The sequence below is a fragment of the Carettochelys insculpta genome, chromosome 15, assembly GCF_033958435.1.
Source record: "Carettochelys insculpta isolate YL-2023 chromosome 15, ASM3395843v1, whole genome shotgun sequence".
In the NCBI taxonomy this organism is placed as follows: Eukaryota; Metazoa; Chordata; order Testudines; family Carettochelyidae; genus Carettochelys; species Carettochelys insculpta.
This window is the reverse complement of record NC_134151.1, coordinates 39,762,903-39,783,287: the sequence shown is the minus strand read 5'-3', so window position 1 is coordinate 39,783,287 and position 20,385 is coordinate 39,762,903.

Sequence of the window (20,385 nt, the reverse complement as noted above, 5' to 3'; positions counted from 1 at the left end):
GCGGGTGTTTTTCGGGCGCTCGGACTGACGGGCTCGGGCAGCGCGGGTGTTCCTGGCGCGCTCGGACTGACGGGCTCGGGCAGCGCGGGTGTTTTTCGGGCGCTCGGACTGACGGGCTCGGGCAGCGCGGGTGTTCCTGGGGCGCTCGGACTGACGGGGTCGGGCAGCGCGGGTGTTTTTGGGGCGCTCGGACTGACGGGCTCGGGCAGCGCGGGTGTTTTTGGGGCGCTCGGACTGACGGGCTCGGGCAGCGCGGGTGTTCCTGGGGCGCTCGGACTGACGGGCTCGGGCAGCGCGGGTGTTTTTCGGGCGCTCGGACTGACGGGCTCGGGCAGCGCGGGTGTTCCTGGGGCGCTCGGACTGACGGGCTCGGGCAGCGCGGGTGTTTTTCGGGCGCTCGGACTGACGGGCTCGGGCAGCGCGGGTGTTTTTGGGGCGCTCGGACTGACGGGCTCGGGCAGCGCGGGTGTTTTTCGGGCGCTCGGACTGACGGGCTCGGGCAGCGCGGGTGTTTTTGGGGCGCTCGGACTGACGGGCTCGGGCAGCGCGGGTGTTCCTGGGGCGCTCGGACTGACGGGGTCGGGCAGCGCGGGTGTTCCTGGGGCGCTCGGACTGACGGGCTCGGGCAGCGCGGGTGTTTTTCGGGCGCTCGGACTGACGGGCTCGGGCAGCGCGGGTGTTCCTGGGGCGCTCGGACTGACGGGCTCGGGCAGCGCGGGTGTTCCTGGGGCGCTCGGACTGACGGGGTCGGGCAGCGCGGGTGTTTTTGGGGCGCTCGGACTGACGGGCTCGGGCAGCGCGGGTGTTCCTGGGGCGCTCGGACTGACGGGCTCGGGCAGCGCGGGTGTTTTTGGGGCGCTCGGACTGACGGGCTCGGGCAGCGCGGGTGTTTTTGGGGCGCTCGGACTGACGGGCTCGGGCAGCGCGGGTGTTCCTGGGGCGCTCGGACTGACGGGGTCGGGCAGCGCGGGTGTTCCTGGGGCGCTCGGACTGACGGGCTCGGGCAGCGCGGGTGTTCCTGGGGCGCTCGGACTGACGGGCTCGGGCAGCGCGGGTGTTCCTGGGGCGCTCGGACTGACGGGCTCGGGCAGCGCGGGTGTTTTTGGGGCGCTCGGACTGACGGGCTCGGGCAGCGCGGGTGTTCCTGGCGCACTCGGACTGACGGGCTCGGGCAGCGCGGGTGTTTTTGGGGCGCTCGGACTGACGGGCTCGGGCAGCGCGGGTGTTTTTGGGGCGCTCGGACTGACGGGCTCGGGCAGCGCGGGTGTTTTTCGGGCGCTCGGACTGACGGGCTCGGGCAGCGCGGGTGTTCCTGGGGCGCTCGGACTGACGGGCTCGGGCAGCGCGGGTGTTTTTGGGGCGCTCGGACTGACGGGCTCGGGCAGCGCGGGTGTTTTTCGGGCGCTCGGACTGACGGGCTCGGGCAGCGCGGGTGTTCCTGGGGCGCTCGGACTGACGGGGTCGGGCAGCGCGGGTGTTTTTGGGGCGCTCGGATTGACGGGCTCGGGCAGCGCGGGTGTTCCTGGGGCGCTCGGACTGACGGGCTCGGGCAGCGCGGGTGTTTTTCGGGCGCTCGGACTGACGGGCTCGGGCAGCGCGGGTGTTTTTCGGGCGCTCGGACTGACGGGCTCGGGCAGCGCGGGTGTTCCTGGGGCGCTCGGACTGACGGGCTCGGGCAGCGCGGGTGTTTTTCGGGCGCTCGGACTGACGGGCTCGGGCAGCGCGGGTGTTTTTGGGGCGCTCGGACTGACGGGCTCGGGCAGCGCGGGTGTTCCTGGGGCGCTCGGACTGACGGGGTCGGGCAGCGCGGGTGTTCCTGGGGCGCTCGGACTGACGGGCTCGGGCAGCGCGGGTGTTTTTCGGGCGCTCGGACTGACGGGCTCGGGCAGCGCGGGTGTTCCTGGGGCGCTCGGACTGACGGGGTCGGGCAGCGCGGGTGTATTGGGCAAAAAGAAATCTGATACGGTTCAATAAGGAGAAGTGCAGGGTCCTGCACTTGGGGCGGAAGACTCCCAAACATTGTTACAGGCTGGGGACCGACTGGGTAAGTAGCAGTGCAGCAGAATAGGACTAGATGAGCTCCTGAGGTCCCTTCCGGCCCTCGAATTCTAGCAATTTGCACACTAGCTCTCTGAGTTTCCTACCAGTTGACCCTCCGTGGGCCTCCTGCCGCCACCAGTGTTGGCTCAGTGTTGAGGTCACAAGCAATAGTAAAGTATGTCAGACGCTGAGATGAGCTCAGCTCTGGGACGGCTCAGTCATGGCATCTTAGAATGATCGAATTCTAGGGCTGGAAGGGACCTCAGGAGCTCGTCTAGTCCAGCCGCCTGTCTAAAGCAGGATCAACCCCAACTAAGTCATCCCAGCCATGACCTATGTCAAGCGGGGATTTAAAATCTTCTAGGGATGGAGAATCCACCACCTCTCTAGGCAACACATTCCAGTGCTTCACCACCCGCCTGGTGAAATAGTGTTTCCTAATATCCAACCTACACCTCTCCTTCTGTGACTTGAGCCCATTGCTTCTGGTTCTGCCATCTGATCACCACTGAGAACAGCTTCTCTACATCCTCTTTAGAGTCCCCCTTCAGGAAGTGGAAGGCTGCTATTAAATTACCCCTCACTCTTTTCTTTTGCATACTAAATAAGCCCAGATCTCTCTGCCTCTCCTCATAGGTCATGCGCTCCAGATCCTTAATCATTTTCTTTGCCGTCTACTGAACCTGCTCCAATGCATCCACATCCTTTCTATACTGGAGGGCTCAGAACTGGACTCAGTACTCCAGATGTGGCCTCACCAGTGCGGAATAGAGGGGAATAATAACTTCTCTAGATCTGCTGGAAAGGCTGTTCCTAATGCACCCCACTGAGCCATTAGTCTTCTTCGCTACAAGGGCACACTTTTTGACTCATATCCAGCCTCTCATCCACTGTATTCCCCAGGTCCTTCTCTGCAGCGCGGCTACTTAGCCAGTTGGTCTCCAGCCTGTAACAATGCTTGGGATTCTTCTGTCCCAAGTGCAGGACTCTGCACTTCTCCTTGTTGAACCTCATCAGATTTCTTTTGGCCCCATCCTCCAATTTGTCTAGGTCACTCTGGACCCTACCCCTACCCTCCAATATATCTACCTGACCCCCTAGGTTAGTGTCGTCTGCAAATTTGCTGAGGGTGCAATCCATCCCCTCATCCATCTTACAGTCTGTGTATCCAATTTATACTTCCTTAACTTATGGGCAAGAATGTTGTGGGAGACTGTATCAAAAGCTTTGCTAAAGTCAGGTATATCACATCCCTCGACTTCCCCGTGTCCACAGAGCCTGTTACCTCATCATAGAAACTAATCAGTCACTTCTTCCATCTTGTAACCTGGCTGCAAATCCAGTTCATCCCATCCTATTAAAAACAAGAGACCAGTGTGAGCACTGGCCACTTCCGGTGTCACTGGCTTGGCTCCTTGCAGGGGTCTCTGGCCAGATCACTGGCCCCTGGGCTTCTTTGCTGACCTCCCCCATACTGGGACTTCCTGTGGCTCTCAACCCATCACGTGGCTGGGTTTTTATATTGGGTCTGGAAACCATTTTAATGTCCAATGTGGTTACCAACCCAAATATTGTGCTGGGGGGGTCATGTGAGGTGTCTAATGAAAGCTAATGATGCCCTGAGTGTGTGCGTGCTGCTTATGTGACTGTATCATGTATGTAGGGAAAGTTATAGATTTTAGCTCTGTAGCTATATTAGAAAATGTTAGAGCGTGCTGAGCTTCACAATAGCAGGTGTGAACTCAGCCCCAGCCACAATAAATGGACTATAGACGGGTGCTCAGACAGCCGAATCCGTGTTTCAGATGCTTGGGACTTGTCAATGGTATGCAACCTGCTGGTCAGGTGACCTGAACTGAAGCAAAGGAACCTGTTCTGGTTTGCCTATGGTCTAAAGAAGTGGGCCTGTCCCATGGAAGCTCACCACCTAATACATTGTGTTAGTCTTTAAAGTCCTACAGGACTGCTTTTTTGTTTTGAAGGTCCATCTCAGAAATATGAGACTGTCTTCTGGGATTCATCCAATGGCAGTTTGCTACAACAGACTGCCAGGTGAGGGCAGACCCTCAAGGCACTATGGGGGTAAGGTGGGGCTTTGGCCCTGAGCACACAAGAGGACAGCAATAGTGTGGACTTAGCAGTGTCCATCTTGGATCTTTTGTCTTGTGGTCTCCAAGGGTCCATGTCCCAGCATGTGGGCCCCAGCAGGCTGGATTTCCAGTGCTCCACTGAATCTAGGTAACCTGAAATGAACTTTCAGAGACTTTCAAGAATCAGCAGATAACACCGCTGGCTGCATCAGTAGTTATGACTGATGTGTGTAAAGTGTCACTTTAACAATTCTTCTCTCTAGCCCTGTTCTTTCTTTTTTTATTATTAGATCTAAAGGATCGGTGAGTGTGTTGTTTTGGGTAAGATCCAAATATATATTAAGCGGGTTCTGGGGCTGGGCCCTTTGGGGTCTGGAAGAATCTGTGGTGTTGGGTGAAACCAGGCTTAAGAGCCTCTCACCTGAATTTGGAGGTTGCTGGTCTGGGCTGATAGAGCAGTTGGGCAGTCTGTGGGTTTGCTTGTGTGGCTTCTGGCTGGCCAGGGGGGCTAGCAGAGGTGCTTTGGTGGCTGGTTGGATTTGCCTGAGTGAGAAGGAAATCCCAGCCCGGGGCTGTGAGTGGCTCAGATTTTAAGCAAACGTACCTGAACTGCTTTCTCTGGCTGTGCTCAGAAACCCTGTCCTATGTCAGTGGCGTAATCCATCTTGGATCCATAAAACGTGGTCAGTTGAGCTTGTGATCGGGACCCTACACTGTTCTAAATTTGAGTTTTGAGAGAGTTTTGGTTAAAATGCAGTGGCTAATGGATTTGAACAAGTATGAGGGGCTGGAAGGAAAGCCCTGGAAGAGATGTGCTGGGAAAGAAATGTCTCCTTTGGCAAAGAAGCTACTGATGGGGAGCTTGATCTTTGTTGTGGGTGTGGTACCATGCAGAGGCAGTGAAGAAAAAGGCTACTGAATGCATGGCTAAGTTGAAAGGAGGGCAGTCCAAGAGAGTGCAGCCCTCACCTGGTGCATTGAACCCTGCGGAGGTGACCACAATAGAAGGAGAGTCGAATTTGGATTAGCTGCAGAAATTATCAGACTTTTGCATAAGGCAGTGGTTCCCAAATTTTTCGGCATCACACCCCCTCCTTTGATTTTTGAGAAACCCTCACGTCCCCCCCACCTCTTCTTTACCATCATCCAACCCCCCCTTTTAACAAAAAATTCAATTAGTAATTTAAAATAAACACAAAATTTTGATATAAAAATGTTACTTAAAATTAACTTTAAGCACAGATAGTTTTTCTTGGCCCAAAACTTTAATAAAAAGCTAATTTAACATCAGAGACAAATTAACGGAATGTGCAAGATGATGCTGCATTTTCTTCATACGTTGGGAAACCCCAGGAGACCAGCTATGGACCATCCAGGCTAATGGCACGGGCCCCACCTTGTGTGTGCCTGATACAGCCCAAGCTGACCAGCCACCTGAGCCCCACACTGCTGGGGCCAGCCGCCCAAGCTGCCTGCCTAAGCCCCAGCCTGTCAGGGCCAGCTGCCTGAGCCGCTGGCCAGCCGCCCATGAGCTGCCCGCTTGAGCCCTCCCCTCCTCCAAAGCCAGGCACTGCCAGCCCCCCATCTAACCCCATCTTCCTCCTCCCCCTGCAACCCCCGCTCGCCTTTGCAGGAGGCAGCTAGCTCCATGTGGGCCTTCGCCGACTGCCTGCTTTTTATAGTGGCTGCACTAGGTCACCCACCTGAAATGGCAGGGGCTGAGAGCCGCAAGCAAAGGCTGGCTCTTGTGGTGAGGGGAATGGTGGAGGGTGCTGGGTTGCCTCTCGCCCCTCTGGAATTTCTTCATGCCCCCCCCCCAGTTTGGAAAACCATGGTATAAGGGAAGTGCAGGAGAGCTTTGATTGGAGGAGCAAGAGGCAAGAGAGTGAAAAGCCGAATGGGAAAGTGCAGAGCATGCCCAGGTTATAAAAACATGGAGGCTGAACTTCGAGCTCTGGAACTGGAGTCAAAACCATCGCAGGAGAAGCAAGAGCAGCAGTCCCCTGGCAGTCCAGTGTGTAACTGGTCTGGTTACGAACTCTTGAGTGTAACATATGGGGTGTGTCTGAGAATGAGTCTCTGTGTAACTCTGCTGTGTCTGTATTGCCTGTATGTAATGGGGGCGGGGGGGGAGGACAGGGTGGTAGAGGGCACTCTGAGAAATGCTCTGAAACTCACCCATATTGCTATGGCCAGGGGAAAGTTTCTCTGGATGTGTGTCTGAAAAGTTAGTTGCTTGTCTGTGCAGAAAAGCAGCGTGTGTCTGAATGCAATCCCTGCATGTGAGTCTAAGTCCTTAGAAAGAAGCTTGAAATTAGACCAGAGACAAGAGAAGGGCAGGGAGCCAGAAGGAGGTTTCTTTCAAGCAGGTTGAAGTTAAGAATCAGATTAAAATCCTACCTAAGAAGAGTGAGGTTTGTGTTAGGAAAGAAGTTCAGGTTAGTGTGTGGAATCCAGCAGAAAGCAGGGGTCTCACCCATTGTCTGCTTGGATCAAGTGATTGTGATCAGCCATTGTCTGGGCAGGAAAGTAATTTGTCTGCTAGGGGCAAGGACAGGCCTGGGAAGAATTTTTCCTGGTCTGGCGGAATCACAAATCACAAACCAGTGACTCTAGGTCTGGAACCAGCCCCTGCAACAGTCCTTGCTGCCAACTCTGCTCACATATTCACACCAGTGACATCATCACAGGACCTAACATCAACCGTACCATCAGGGACTCCTTTACCTGCACATATACTAATATAATATGTGCCATCATGTGCCAGCAATGCCCCACTGCAATTTACATGGGCCAAACTGGACAGTCTTTCCGTAAAAGAATTAATGGACATAAATCAGACATCAGGAACGGTGATGTACAGAGGCCTGTGGGAGAGCACTTCAATCTCCCTGGACACCCACTGGCAGATTTAAGGGTGGCAGTCCTGAAACAAAAAATTTCAAAAATCAAATGGAGAGAGAAATCTCTGAGCTGCAATTTGTTTGCAAATTTGACTCCATTAACCCTGGATTAAATAGAGACTGGGAGCGGCTCGCAGCTTACAAAAGGCAGTTTCGCTGTGCTGGGTGCTAATATCTCCCCATCAGACTCTGACAAAGGCTCACATCCCCCTGTCTGATCTGACTTGTTTTTTCCTCTTTTGATAAGTGCTATTGATACTGGGCCATTTCCACCTTGCTGAATAGACCTTGTCAGCTCTGGCCCTCCCTCTTACTGGGACCCCACTCTTTAAATACCCCTCTGAAATATCCACCCCACCACTCATGCATCTGATGAAGCGGATCTTTGCCCACGAAAGCGCATGCTCCAAAATATCTGTTAGTCTGTAAGGTGCCACAAGTTGTCTTGTTGTTCTTGAAGCTACAGACTAACACAGCTACCTCTCTGATTCTGATCCACTCAGTGTAATCAGGGAATCCCAGAGACCAGACAATTTTGGTGCTTGTTCTGTGCCTGATGCTGAGGTTTTGCTGGGAGGGGGTGAGATGATTCTGTCTGACCAGAGTCATCTAGCTAGGAGCCAGGGAGAGGAGGCTGGCACTGGAGGTATGCTGCCTGATGGAAATATGAAAGCTGGTAGCAGAAGGAAGGGAAGTGATCCTAACTTTTTGTTAGTGGTACTAGCTGTCTGCCTGAAAGGGGATTGTGTGGGAATCCGCCTGATGGGCCAGAAATGATCCTGGGTGTAGGTGAAACCTGAGAGTTGGTTGTGGCTCAAGAGAGCAGTGCCCTTTTGGAGCCAGGGAAGGGAGGGTTGTTGTTTGAGGGAGCTCCTGAGGAAAAAAATTCCCCTGAAAGTTTTCCTGAGCAGTCTGTGGTGACTGCGGGAAATGGGAGTGAGGTGAAAGGGGAATGATCAGGAAAGGTGCTTGTTTGTAGGAGCCAGCCATTGTCTGTGGAGAAGTTTGTTTCAGTTCCTGATGGCCAGGACCTGCCTGAGTGTGAGACCACTGGCTGTGCTCTAGAAGGGTCCAGAGCAGACAGTGCAAAGGTTTCTCAGGAGTTAGGTGGTCCAGGGAAAGTGGAAACTGTAAGGGTATTTGATCAGCCCTGTAATGACCAAGTGACTGTGTGTGACCAGCTCACTGGGAATGCAGCGCTGTGCCAGGTTGCTGTTGTGAGTGAGCAGAATAGGTCTCAGTTTCATAGAGAAGATTATGTAACTCAGAGTGTGGAGCAGGACAGCTGTGCAGTCGATTTCTCCAAAAGTCAGGAGTGGCCAAGTAAAGCCCCATCTTCAGGCACTGTGGACACTTGTATTCTTTTAATGGACTCTACTCCTGATTCCAAGCAGGAACCGAAGTTGGAGATGGTAGAACAAATGAGCAGTGGGCCAGCAAGGGCTAAAAAGAAATTGCTTCAGGAGGATGCTTTGTCTCAAACCTGGAGAGCAGTTTGAGGTCTGTGGAAGATGAGCAGAATCTCCCTAGCTATAGCCATTGCTAGAAGGGAGGGCACACCTGGACATCAAGGAAATTTGGAGTTCTACCCCACACAGGGCAAGGGAGGAGAGTCAAACTTGATGGTGCCCAGAAAGGCATCAGCCCTTTAACCCCAAGATGCCAGAGTTCTGAGAGTGTCAAACCCGGTTTGTGGTATGACACAAGGCAATGTAAAAGTACAATCGCAATGAATTTGTTCTTGCTGCTGGTGTTAGCTGTTGTAATTGATGTGTTGCTGTTACCAAAAGCTGTAAAATTGTACAAAGTGCATGATGTCTGGAAAGACCCATGTAACATGTTGTCATTGATGTATACGCGTGAATTATATGTAAAAGGACTGTAATGCTAAAATGCTGCTGTTGTTGCCTGTAACAAGATTTGTAACTTCTCACATGAGAAGAAGCATTCCAAACCCAATGAATAGTGTGGAAAGGGAAACCGAGGCACACAACTATTTTGCTTATATGACCAAAAAACAGGGTCATACACTACAGGAGACATTTGTAGGTACATTTACTGGATAATGACTAAATTCCTAACCTTTGCCAGAGCCTGCAGGGATAAGTTCACTCTTTTATGCATCTCTGGGTATGAGCACATAGGACGCGTGGGAGCCATGCTGCAAAAGCAGATCCCACCCACTATTGTTCTCGCTGAGCATTGTTTTGACTTGGTAGCAGGATATGCTGAGCTGGTAATTGCATTGATGAAGCTTGTGTTGGACAAGCAAGGTTCTCATGTTGGCTTAGAAGCTGTAGTGACCCAGAGCCAAGAATGGGAAGGCCCTGAGATGCATTCAGTGATGTTGCAGGCATCCCTTCCTGCACCAATTTTGCATAGAGGTGTCATAGAATCATAGAACACTAGAACTGGAAGGGATCTCCAGAGGTCATCAAGTCCAGTTCCCTGCCCTCTCGACAGGACCAGGCACCAACTACACCATCCCCAACAGGTGTCTGTCTAACCTGCTCTTAAAAATATCCAGTGATGGAGATTCCACAACCTCCCCAGGCAATTTATTCCAGTGTTTAACCACCTTGACAGTTAGGAAGTTCTTCCTAACGTCCAAGCTAAACCTCCCTTGCTGCAGTTTATGCCCTTTGCTCCTAGTCCAATCCTCAGTGGCCAAGGAGAACAATTTTTCTCCCTTCTCCTTGTAACTCTCTTTAAGGTACTTGAAAACTGTCATGTCCCCTGTAACTCTTCCCTGTTCTAAACTAAACAAGCCCCGTTCTTTCAGTCATCCCTCATAGCTCGTGTTCTCTCGACCTTTAGTCATTCTTGTTGCTCTTCTCTGGACCTTCTCCAATTTCTTCGCGTAGAAAGAGCGGGCTACGGAGTGTCTACACTTGCTCTCTTTCAAAGGAGGGTGCTCTTCCCATCCAGGGAATAGAGGACTGACTTCGAAAGAATGGGGGAGTTCTTTCAAAGTTAATTTTGAAAGCATCATGTGAGTGTAGTTGCTCCACAGGTTCTTTCGAAAGAGCTCGGTCGTCTGATCTGGATTTCGAATGTACTTGCTAGTGTAGACGCATCCAACATGTCTGTCTCCTACATCCATCTCCACTTAAGTCCAGGTATGCACATTTTTTAATACATAAGGCAACACCTCTTGCCCTGTTTACCCTGTCTGTCCTTCCTGAGTAAGTTGTACCCTTCTATGCCAATATTCCAATCATGTGCTTTTTCCCACCAAGTCTCTGTGATACCAATTATGCCATAGTTGTGTTTGTTTATTAGGATTTCAAGTTCTTCGTGCTTATTACCCAGACCTCTTGCATTTGTATATAGGTATCTCAGATACTGACTTGCTTTTGCCTCCTGGCTCTGCCTAGTCCCCAAGATGCTGCCAACCCAGCAGGATTCCCCAGGCCAAACTCCAGAGGGTCTGGGACTTCACCTGGGAAGCTGTGACCCCCGGCCAGCTATGTTCTGGTTTGGGCCTCAGACCTCATCAGTGTCATTATGGATCTCACAAGCTGGGGAGGAAACATTCCTCACTAGAAGCCCTTTTGCTGCCTGCCTTGTCAGGGCTACAGCTGGCTGCTGGGCAACTATTTCCCAGCAATCCCTCAGCGGGGGCTGGGGAATGGGGTGTTCAGGGAGGCTGGGGTCCAGCCCAACCTACTCTCAGAATTGAATAGTTAACCGCCCTGCCCTTGGCCCTGCAGCAAAGCAGCTGCTGCAGCCACTCACAGCCTAGACTTGGTCCCCACACCCCAGAAGCAGGTGCATCTGTGACCTCTCTCAGCACAGCAATGGCAGGAGAGCAGTCTGCCCAGGTCAGTGTATTTCCAGGGAGGCCCATGACGTTGGATGGGGGCCCAGCTCTACTGTACCTGCCTGGTTTCCTCAAAGCGTTTCTTGTCAGTTCTGTCATTGATGTAAATCTGCCAAGTCAACAAAAGGCAAAATCGCCAGTTCACCTCTTGTCCCTGGGGCACCTGCCAGCCCACCTTGTGGGTACCTGGTCCCAGGCATCCCCTGGATGGGCGCCCACCAGCTCTTGGCGTAGAACCAGCCAATCTAGCTTCCACCACTGCCTCAGGAATGGGGGCATTGGACTTGCTCACCCCTTGGGTCAGCCCCGCCCGCCTGAGCAGTGGGCCCCATGCTTACCAGCACGTGTGTTACCAAGGTATTTCTTCCAGTAAGGACGGATGGTGGCGCGCTGCCCAGCTATGTCCCAGACGTTCAGCCTGAAGCCGTGTGAGTGCACACTTTTTATGCTGAACCCCTGTAAATGCAGCCAGTGGTGAAGAACCTGCCTTGTCCACAGTGTGTTGGGCCTGGTGTCAGGGCTGGTGTGACTCTATTGGCTTTTGAGATGAATGTGCAAAGCATTCTTACAACCACTGTTTGTGTTTGCACCAAGTCTTGTGCAAAGTGGTCTGAGTGAGGTGTCTGTTGAGAGCATATGATTCACTGATTCTGTTTTACTGCTCATAGACATGCATCACCTTTGTATCAGAAGTTACAAGTATTGGCTCTTTGTTGGTATTTGAACCGTTACTTTCTGGGAGACCTCAACAAGAGGCTTGGCAACCAATTGTGAAAGGTTCCTGGTCAAGTGAAGCCATGCTTGACAGGCAAAACAAAAAACGCAAAGAAGCAGTCATGTATCACTTCAGGGACTAACAATGATTTATTCAGTGATGAGATTTCGTGAGGCAGACCCACTTCTTCACATTTGAAAATTCTGATCTGAAGAAGTGGGTCTGTCCCATGAAAGCTCATCACCGAGTAAATCAATTTTGTTAGTCTTTAAAGTGCTACAAGACTGCTGGTTTGTTTTGTGAAGATACAGACTGATGCGGTGACCTCTCTTTGATTGTTGACAGGCAAAGTGCCTTATCAGGTTCCAATCCACATCTGAGGAACGTGGCTGGGATCATGTAACTGAATAGAGAGGCAATGGCTGATGGCCTTAAAATTATGTGGTCAGGTGACCTGTCCATGTGACAGGCTCCATCTCAGACCTGGTCCGGCACAGGGAGAGCAATGGAATTCCTTCCATGTGGGCAAGGGAGTAAAGAGACGCTCTTGGAGCTCCTCCATTGGCCTTCATTCCAGCTCATCACTTCAAGAGCATCTTTGCTGTGATCTTGAGCCCAGAAGGGTTGATGACCCATTCTAGCAAGGGTGTATTCTACAGACATATAAGATATCAGCCTCCCACCTGTATACACACCCTCCATCTGCTGCAGCCTACACCAAGAACTTTGTGAATGGTGTGTGTAATTTGATTGCTTTAACAATTTTACTCTCACCCTTTTCTTTCATTTTATTAATAAACCATTAGAGGTTAGATTCTAAAGGATTGGCCCAGTGTGCTCTTTGGGGTAAGATCTAAGTATATATTGATCTGGGGATGTGGCTGGTCCTTTGGGACTAGAAAACCTCATTCGGATTTGGTGAGATTGGTTTTCATAACCTCTCGCTGGGTGAGGAGGGGACTGGCTCTGGTGCAAGGGAAGCTGGAGTGTCGGAAGGAATTGTTTGTGTGACTTCTGGCCGGCCAGTGTGGCAACAGCAGAGCCCGGTTTGATGGGTTTGGTGTCTTTAGTGGCAGACCCCCAGTCTTGAGCTGTATGTAGCCCCGTGGAAAGCAATTTGGCCTCAGCTGTGCCCAGAAAAACCTCTGATGTTACAGCTGGCAACAGACTTCTGTGGGACCTGGGCAATGGGGGACTCAGCTCTGGGCCCCCTGAAGGGATGGACCTTGAGCAAAAAGTGACAGGTAGAAGCAGTCAACCCTCAACACTGCCTGGGACCAAGCTGTGCCTCAGCACCACCTGCACTGTGTCAGGCTTAGGCAGTGATTTAAAGGGCCCAGGACTCCTGCTGCTATCTGTAGATACACCTATCTCATAGAGCTGAAAGGGACCATGAGAAACCACGTCCAGTCCCCTGCACTCACACCATCCCTGAGAGGCTTTTTTTTTTTAATCTATTTGCCCCAGATCCCTAAATGGCCCCCTCGGCTACGTCTACACGTGCCCCAAACTTCGAAATGGCCACGCAAATGGCCATTTCGAAGTTTACTCATGAAGCGCTGAAATGCATATTCAGCGCTTCATTAGCATGCGGGCGGCCGTGGCACTTCGAAATTGACGCGCCTCGCTGCCACGCGTCTTGTCCCAACGGGGCTCCTTTTCGAAAGGACCCCGCCTACTTCGAAGTCCCCTTATTTCCATGAGCTGATGGGAATAAGGGGACTTCGAAGTAGGCGGGGTCCTTTTGAAAAGGAGTCCCCTCTGGACGAGCCGCGCGGCGGTGAGGTACGTCAATTTCGAAGTGCCGCAGCCGCCCGCATGGTAATGAAGCGCTGAATGTGCATATCAGCACTTCATTAGTAAACTTCAAAATGGCCATTTGTGTGGCCAATTCAAAGTTTGGGGCTCGTGTAGACACGGCCCTCAAGGGCTGAGCTCACAACCCTGGGTTTAGCAGACCAGTGCTCAACCACTGAGCTCTCCTTCCCCTGCTGCAGTAGCAGTGGAAGTGGCTGGAGTCTCATGCCCTTTTAAATTGCTAAGCCCCAGGGCAGCTGCCCCCTTTGCCCTCCCTTGCCACCATCAGCAGCCCTGCCCAGGGTTCTGCGCCTACCTGCATAGGGGTAATGGTGCTGTTTTCTTCTGATGCCACGCACTTCAGCAGTGTGGTCTTCCTGGCAGTGTCCAGCCCCAGCAGGGCCATCCACAGTTTTTGCTCCATGGTGTTTTTGAGCTTTTGGATGACAGCGAGCAGCCCCTAAGGGGACCCTGAGTGGCCAGGGTTGCCTTCTAGAGCCCCCCAGTTATACTGGGACTGCTGCAGAATCCCTGGCTAGGTGGGTCTCAGCTGGGTCAGAAGATGCACTGGGGTGTAATCAGGGAGCTGGTTGATATCACAGGCAATCAAGTGTCATGTGATAACATGGAACCTTACTGGAGAGTGAAACTGACTATTTGGACATGACAACTGGCCTGGAATTTTTTATTTATTTTTTTTTGAACAATAGAGCTGGAAGAGACCTAAAAAAGCTATAGAGTCCAGCCTCCTGCTCTAAGCAGGACCAAACCCATCAGATCAGCCCCGCCAGGGCTTTGTCAAGGCGAGACTTAAACACCTCCAGGGATGGAGACTCCACTATGTCCCTGGGTAGACCATTCCAATGCTTCTCCACCCTCCTAGTGAAAAAGTTTCTCCTAGGCTACGTCTACACGTGCAGCCAACATCGAAATAGCTTATTTCGATGTTGCGACATCGAAATAGTCTATTTCGATGAATAACGTCTACACGTCCTCCAGGGCCGGCAACGTCGATGTTCAACTTCGACGTTGCTCAGCCCAACATCGAAATAGGCGCAGCGAGGGAACGTCTACACGTCAAAGTAGCACACATCGAAATAGGGATGCCAGGCACAGCTGCAGACAGGGTCACAGGGCGGACTCAACAGCCAGCCGCTCCCTTAAAGGGCCCCTCCCAGACACAGTTGCACTAAACAACACAAGATACACAGAGCTCACAACTGGTTGCAGACCCTGTGCCTGCAGCATAGATCCCCAGCTGCCGCAGAAGCAGCCAGAAGCCCTGGGCTAAGGGCTGCTGCCCACGGTGACCATAGAGCCCTGCAGGGGCTGGAGAGAGAGCATCTCTCAACCCCCCAGCTGACGGCCGCCATGGAGGACCCAGCAATTTCGACGTTGCGGGACGCGGATCGTCTACACTGTCCCTACTTCGACGTTGAACGTCGAAGTAGGGCGCTATTCCTATCTCCTCATGAGGTTAGTGACTTCGACGTCTCGCCGCCTAACGTCGAAGTTAACTTCGAAATAGCGCCCAACGCGTGTAGACGCGACGGGCGCTATTTCGAAGTTGGTGCCGCTACTTCGAAGTAGCGTGCACGTGTAAACGCAGCTCTAATGTTCAATCTGGACCTTCCCAACCGCAACTTGAGACCGTTGTTCTGTGTTCTGCCATCCGTGACCACTGTGAACAGCCTCTCTCCAGCCTCTTTGCAGTCTCCCTTCAGTAAGTTGAAGGCTGTTATCAAGTCCCCCCTCAGTCTTCTCTTCTGCAGACTAAACAGTCCCAATTCCCTCAACCTTTCTTCGTAAGCCATATGCTCCAGCCCCCTAATTATTTTGGTCGTCCTCCGCTGGACCCTCTCCAGTGTATCCATGTCCTTCCTATAAATGGGGGCCCAGAACTGGACACAGTACTCCAGATGCGACCTCACCAAAGCCGTACAAAGAGGAATAATCACTTCTCTGGATCTACTGGCAATGCTCCTCTTGATGCAACCTAATATGCCATTAGCCTTCTTGGCTACAACGGCACACTGTTGACTCATGTCCAGCTTGTCGTCCACTACAACTCCCAGGTCCTGTTCTGCAAAACTACTACTGAGCCAGTCGGACCCCAGCCTGTAACAATGCTTGGGATTCTTCCGGCCGAAGTGCAGGACTCCGCACTTGTCCTTATTGAATCGCATCAGATTTCTTGCAGCCCAGTCTTCCAATTTGTCTAAGTCAGTCTGGACCCTGTCCCTACCCTGCAGCGTCTCTACCTCTCTCCCTAGCTTAGTGTCATCCGCAAACTTGCTGAGGGTGCAAACCAACCCCTCATCCAGGTCATTGGTAAATATGTTGAACAGAGCAGGACCCAGAACCGAACCTTGGGGCATTCCACTAGAAACCAACCGCTATCCCGACATTGAGCCGTTGATCACTATCCTCTGGGCCCGACCTTCTAGCCAGCTTTCTATCCATCTTACCATCCATTTATCCAATCCACATTCCTTTAACTTGCCGACAAGAGTATTGTGGGAGACCATATCAAAAGCTTTGCTAAAGTCCAGATAAATCACATCCACTGATTTTTTCCCTATCCACATAGCCAGTTATCTCATCATAGAAACTAATCAGATTGGTCAGGCATGACTTGCCCTTCATGAATCCATGCTGACTATTCCTGATCACTCTCCCCTCCTCCAAGTGCCTCAAAATGACTTCCTTGAGGAGCCCCTCCATGATTTTCCAGGGACTGATGTAAGACTGGCCGGCCTATAGTTCCCTGGATCACCCTTCTTCCCTTTTCTAAAGATGGGCCCTACATTTGCCTTTTCCAATCATCCGGGATCTCTCCCGATCTCCACGACTTTTCAAAGATAACGGCCAAGGGCTTGTCAATGACATACGCCAACTCCCTCAGAACCCTCGGATGAATTAGGTCCGGGACCATCAATTTATGTACATTTAGTCTTTTTAGAGGTCTCCTAACCTGTTCTTTCCCCACCAAAGGCTGTCCACCTTCATCCCACAATGCATCACTTATCACATTAGTCCGGGAGCTGTCTTTGTCCGTGAAGATAGAGGCAAAGAAAGCATTAAGTACTTCAGCTTTCCCTACATCATCTGTCACTGGGTTACCTCCCTCATCCAGTAGGGACTCCACACCCTCTCTGATCACCTTCTTCTTGGTAACATGTCTGTAGAAACTTTTCTTGTTACCCTTCACATTCCTCCTGAGTCGCAATTCCAGTTGCACTTTCGCCTTCCTGATAACTGCCCTACGTTCTCGAGCTATACGTTTATACCCCTCCCTAGACATCTGTCCCAGTTTCCACTTTTTGTAAGCTCCCTTTTTGTGCCTGTTTTCCAAGGATTTCCCTATTAAGCCCGTCTGGTCTCCTACCATAGTTACTTCTCTTGCTGCGCATCGGGACAGTTTCTTTCTGCGCCTTCAATAGGGCTTCCTTAAAATACTTCCAGTTTTCGTGGACTCCTTTTCTCTTCATGGTAGCATCCCAGGGGATTCTGCCCATCAGATTCCTGGAGGAATAAAAGTCTGCTTTTCTGAAGTCCAAGGTGTGTAATTTGCTGCTCTCTTTCCTTCCTTTGGTCAGAATCCTGAAGTCTCTCATCTCATGATCACTGCTTCCCAGGTTGTCATCCACCTCTACCTTCCCAATTAGTTCCTCCCTGTTTGTAAGCAGCAGGTCGAGCCGCGCATGACCTCTGGTTAGGTCCTTCAGCACTTGTACCAAGAAGTGATCCCCAACATTCTCCAGAAATTTCCTGGACTGCTTGTGTGCCGCCATATTGGTCTCCCAACAGATGTCAGGGTAATTGAAGTCCCCCACGATAACGAGAGCCCACGATCTGGAAACTTCTCTCAGTTGTCCAAAAAAAGCCTCATCTACCTCATCGTCCTGATTTGGCGGCCTGTAGCAGACACCAACCACCACATCTCCAGTGCTGCCTACACCACTAAGCTTGACCCAGAGATTCTCAACAGGCTTGTCCCCCTCTGTGTACTGGAGTTCCAAGCAATCATAGCGCTCTCTTACGTACAGTGCAGCTCCTTCTCCTTTTCTCCCTTGCCTGTTCTTCCTGAACAGTTTATACCCTTTCATGGCAGCGCTCCAGGCATGAGAGTCATCCCACCAAGTGTCTGTTATCCCAATCAAGTCATAGTTCTTGGACTGAGCCAGGGCTGCTAATTCCTCCTGCTTGTTACCCAGGCTTCTGGCACTGGTGTACAAAAATTGACTGAGGAGCTGACATCAGCCATCTCTGAAGTGACTTTGATTACCTTCAGCCCCTCCCAGAGCTGAAGTCACCCAACGCTGGTCAGACTAGCCCTGGAGGTACTCAGAGCTGCGTGGGCCAGCTCGCCACAGCCTCTTCAGCCACGGCATGGCAGCTGTGTTGGGCCCTCTGGGTAAAGGGGAAGAACTCAATGGAATATTTCGTGATACTGGACTTTTGAAAGGAGATTCCTTACAGATCATCTAAAACACAGCACTGTACCTTACAGCATACAATGGCGGAAGATCCATTTCCTGCTCTTCTGTGTTACCAGTCAGCCTTGAGAGCAGCTGTTGGGGATAGCCCCACACAGCTCCTGGGGGGACAGCAACTCAGAGCTACCCGTCCAGCTTTGGAAAGGAGCTTAACTCCAGTGTGGCCAGACATGAAGTGAGCAGACAAATGGCTAAAAATTATGGAAAGCTTATGGACAGCTTTAAACAAACCTCACTTAGAGAACTGCCGGGTCTAGAACCCAGGGACAACATACTTGTCACACTTCACGGAGGAAAACAATGACAACTCCAGCTCTTGTGACAAACGGATTCATCACCCAGATCACACACGATAGAGACTGAGGCGGCCAGGGAGAGAGAGTTCAACAGAAACTGTCAACAGCTGCAACAGGCAGATGCCCAAGATGTTACTTGTTAAAGTCATGTCATTAGAAAAGCACTCGCCTACCTGGAGAGAGTGATCTGTACAGAACTCCAGAGCCAGGGAGATGCTGGAAATCCTGGACATGGTAGGAATGTGAAACTGAAAAGCAGAGAGGTCCTATCCTGTCTTGTCATGTCCAGCCGTACCGTACCGTACCATTCTCAAGCTGTCCTCAGGCAAATGGGGCAGCCCATTAAAGGGTCCATGGGTAGCACAGCAGGGGTACCGTGTTTGGAGGGAATCTCTGTAGCCATACCATAGCTGGCATAGAGCCATGGCAGTAATAGGGGAGGGCGGCTGGTAGGGCCTTGTGGAGAGAATGAGGGCTGGTCCCAGAGTCTCATCGGACCAGACAAAAGGCTCTGCTGCAGCCACCTCTAGGACTGCTGCTTGCCTGGTTCTTCATGTGCATTTCAAGCCAGACCCTGGGAGAGGCCTGGGCTAATCCCAGCCTGATTCAGGGCCTTTGCCAAACTCTCAGCCTCTGACCCCATGGTGCACTAGGACTCCATCCTGGCCACGCAGGGCAATCCTAGTTCCCGGCCTCCCAATCCTGTGCTAACTGTGAGACAGGCTCTGCCCCTTTCCTACAGGCCCTGCCTTCCATCTGCTGCTTTGCTCTGGAGAGATTAAATTGATATGAATTTCCAGGGTCCCACACGGCTGGAGCCCGCTCTTCGGTGCTGGTCACGCTGAGCATTTGTCCTGTGATGCAGTCTTACAGGAGCCTAACTGGGAACCAGCCCCACTTACCTTCTGTACTTCGCTCATGGTCTGGGAGACTCCACAGGGCACTGGAGCTCTGGGCTCAGGCCCCTGGCTGCAGGACTGACAATGCCCCTTTGCCAGCCTGGGCACAGGGGTTAAACCACCAGAATTAGCTTTTGTTTCTCCGCTTAGCCAGAGCATTAAGTACCCCCCAGCCTGCCAGACCAGCCATGAGCCACAAGGGAAGGAGAGCAGTTTGAGGCAAAGCCTTTTCGCCCCCTGCAAGGTTCTTGGGTCTCAGAGCCCCTGTGGTGACACCAGAGCCAGCCCAGACCCATGGCAGACGAGCTCCCCTCAGCACCAAGGGTCCTTGACTCCACCTGGAAAAGCCTTCCAGGCAGGGGACCCAAGCCCACAGCTATGGGGTCACTGTGCTGTGTTTCCGTTGTGTTGCAGTCCCAAAAGGACAGCCCTCACCATTACAGAAATCTGTAACTTTACATACAAGCCTGATACAGACGTACGAGCAATGTTCAGAGATTCAGAGCACCATGAGCTTTCCTTAGACTCCTCACATGCTGTGATGGAGTGGGGGATACCTGGGGGGGGGGGCTCACAGAGGGTGTGGGTCTCCTGCTGAGGGTAACCTTGAGGACCAGGTGACACCTCTGGGCTGCAGACAAAGGAGGAGGTGGAGCCTGAGGGGTTTGAATTGGAACTGGGAGTTGGGAAGCAGGGAGTCTGGGCTGAGAGAAAGCTAGACCAAGGAGGGGGCAAGACCCCAGCTCTGGGGGCCCCTCAGGGCCTCCTCTCCCCAGCATGGATGGGACTGGCTGTCTCTGCCTGCTGTACTGACTCCTCTGTACAATGCTGTGCCCTGTCAGCTAATAAACCTGCTGTTCTCCTGCTGAGTGAGAGTCACTCCTGCCTGCAGACGGGGTGCAGAGCTTGGGGGACCCCAAACTCCATCACACTGGTGTCAGCAGTGGGATGTTCTGCACCGAGAGGATGGAGCATCCAGCAGTAAGTGACGGGCGCCACGGAAGAAGAAGGGGGAGACTGCGAGACCCAGGTGTGCTGACGGGCAGTGAGGTGCAGTTCACCAAGGCGGAGGGTCCTGTGGCCGAACCCGAGCAACTGCAGTCGTGGTCCTCGAGAGGGGGTGTCACACGCAAGGAGGGGTTACTCCTGGGAGTCAGTCCCAGAAGGTGGAGAGGCCGAGGGCCCAACCCCCAGGAACAAGTGACCCACGAGGAGGCTGACGCGCTGAATGAGTTCGTCCCAAGACAGTGTGGTTGTGGCCCTTGACAGTGGGTGTCACAGCGAAGAAGGGGTTCCTCTGGGAGTCTGTTGGAGTCGGTCCCA